The sequence below is a fragment of the Hipposideros armiger genome, unplaced genomic scaffold (assembly GCF_001890085.2).
Source record: "Hipposideros armiger isolate ML-2016 unplaced genomic scaffold, ASM189008v1 scaffold_139, whole genome shotgun sequence".
NCBI classification, from domain to species: Eukaryota; Metazoa; Chordata; class Mammalia; order Chiroptera; family Hipposideridae; genus Hipposideros; species Hipposideros armiger.
The window spans coordinates 985,176-987,911 of record NW_017731489.1 but is presented as its reverse complement, the minus strand read 5'-3'; positions in this window follow the sequence as shown (position 1 = coordinate 987,911).

Below are 2,736 nucleotides of genomic sequence, written 5' to 3'. Positions count from 1 at the left end.
GGACGGAGACATGAAACATGCTGTCCCCAAACCTGCATGTAGTGGTTAAGAATCCAGAGGGATATCTCGGCCACAGAGGATCCCCCCCAGAGGAGCAAGGGACCCCACCCAGACCCACATCGAGCTCTCTAGCCCAGGTTATTGGTGCTGGGGAGAGCAGCCCCAACAATATCTGGCTGTGAAAAACAGTGAGGATTTCGACTGTCTGGGTGGGACAGAAAACAATGAGAAACCCAGGTGTCCTCTTAAACAGCCTGAGCATAGACTAATTCACTCGCAGGCACTTACCTTGGGCTCCAGCGGAGGGATGGTGACTTCGAGGCGTTGGAGGCATACACGGGGCAGACTGAAGTATGTGGCTTCAAGGGCTGGAGGATAGTCACCATTTCCCTGTGAGGAGTTCCTTCTCCTGTACAGCCCGCAGACAGACGCCATCTCTCCTGTGTTGAGCCCACCTTTACACGGCCAAATCTGAATCTGATTGTCCTTATGAGTTTGACTGGGATGCTGCCCCACCTAACTTCCACAATGTGGAAGGCACTTTCTCCAGGAGCAGCCAGCCCTGCCCACCTGCATTGCAATTTTTCTTGGAAAACTGTGGGAGTCCACGAGCTCTAGACATGTGGCCACTGACCTCCAGGTGCTCTAAGACTTTTGCTGAGTAGCTCCAGGCTCAGCACTGGCATCAAACCAGACTCTACATTAACTTGTTGACCATAAGTCCTCCCACTCTAGTGACCCCCTGAGACCCTGACTCACCCAACTCCCATACCAGGCTTTATCAGTGGCTGAACCTTAAGGGAGCTGGCAGGTGGCAGCTCTTTGCAGAGCCACCTAAGGTCCAGTACTGGAGGCAGCCATCCTCAGTTTGCAACATAGCCTGTCCCACATGCCTCTTGCTTTATTTAGCACAGGCAGCAAACAACTGCAGATGGCTTTGTAGCTCCTACCAGGTAGTCTCTGGCTGGTCACAGACAGTAGGTGACATGGGCCTGGACTGGAGCTCCTCCCAAGAGACCCCCAAACCAACATACTTGGAGGTTGGCTTCAGACCACAGCAGAGAACCACGCAATTAGCCCCATAAGTGGCACACACAAACGGCAATATCAAGAGGCACCAGAGCTCGCTGGGGCAAATCCCAGTCAGCAAGGTAAGCCCACGCAGCAGCCCATAAGCTATAGATGTGGCCAAAACCCACAGCCAGTCAGCCTGAGGGTCAATCCCACCCACTGACATGCCAATAGCACTCAAGGCTCAACTATAACAAGAGGGCACACGCAACCCACACAAGGGACACTGCCTAGAACATGGCTTAGCTCACCAGAATCAGACAGAAAGACCTAAAAGTCATCAGTAGGTATAAAGCTAGTGGCATCATATTTCTTTTTGAGTTAAACTTATCCAACATTTCAATAGCATAACTGAAAAGATGTACTTTCAAATGAGACAAGTTAGTACACTCTAGCAGAAGCTTTAGCATTTGTGATTCCTAGGTTTAGCAAGACAAGGAGTTGACCTCTAGGACTTTGCAGTGGGATGAAGGGGAAAAGTGTTAATGGCAGAAGCGATGGCTGATTTATACCTGGTCAAAGAGAGCTAGTTCTTCTTGGGAAAGAAGGGCATGATTAGGCCTCATATTGGAGGAAAAATTAGGATCTGTGGCTAATCTAATGGTGATACACATTTATGTCATATTTTTATGCAAAATAAAGGTAATCGATGAAAAATGATCAAGTCATGTCACCTTGGTCATTTGATAACATTCCCAAACTGCCACTGGAATAGTGGTAACAATGAGAATTTAATGACCTTCCATTTGTCCCACCAATCATTTACACTTATCATTATGATATTATTTGGGTTTTTTTTTTCACTCCTTCCTACTCCCCACAAAAGAGGTAACCTTTCACTGAGAAAACTCAGCTGCTAAGGGGCTTCTTGTGAAGTTTTCAGTATTATGGATGAAATGAATTGTTACAAAATCCTGTGTCTTAGACATTCAAATATTTGAAGTCATACATAGTGACCAGGTATTATGAAAATTCCCCTGGTTTGCTTTGCAAAAGTAACCTGAGCTTTCCTGAGGAACTGACTTCTGTGGTTGTTGGAGGGACTAAAATGTCATGAGTTGGGAGGCTCCTGGCTGTTTCCTTCCAGAAATATTATGTGGCCCTACCCATACACTTCCTGCCCCAGTGCCAGTTCTGGAAACTGAACATGTGATACCTGGTAGGTCGACTATAACCGCATTTTAGTTAGTGTAACTCCTTTCTCCTTACCAGCCTTCCCTCAAAACCTTAACAGGATGCAACTTCCTTCCTGAGCTGAACTATTATGATGAAATATTATCTTTCTCATTCCTCATCCTTCACAATCAGAGCTCAGTGATGAAATGATAGAAAGCTTGAGGGGTTTTAATAATGGGGACTACCAGCTATGAAAATATTGACTCATATCTTAAAGAAATTGAAATTGGCTTACTACATTGAGTCTTTCTATTCTTCATAAAATGTCTTAGTCTGACATATGTGACATATGGTAGTTTCTCAAACTTTAGCATGCTACATGTATCAAAATCACTTGAAGAACTTATTTAAATCCAGACTATTGCTGGGCCCCATCCCCAGAGTGTCTGACTCAGTAGGCCTGGGTTGGGACCTAAGGATTTGTATTACCAACAGGTTTCCAGGTAAAGCTACTGGTCTGAGCACCTGACTTTGAGAATCCCACTTGTA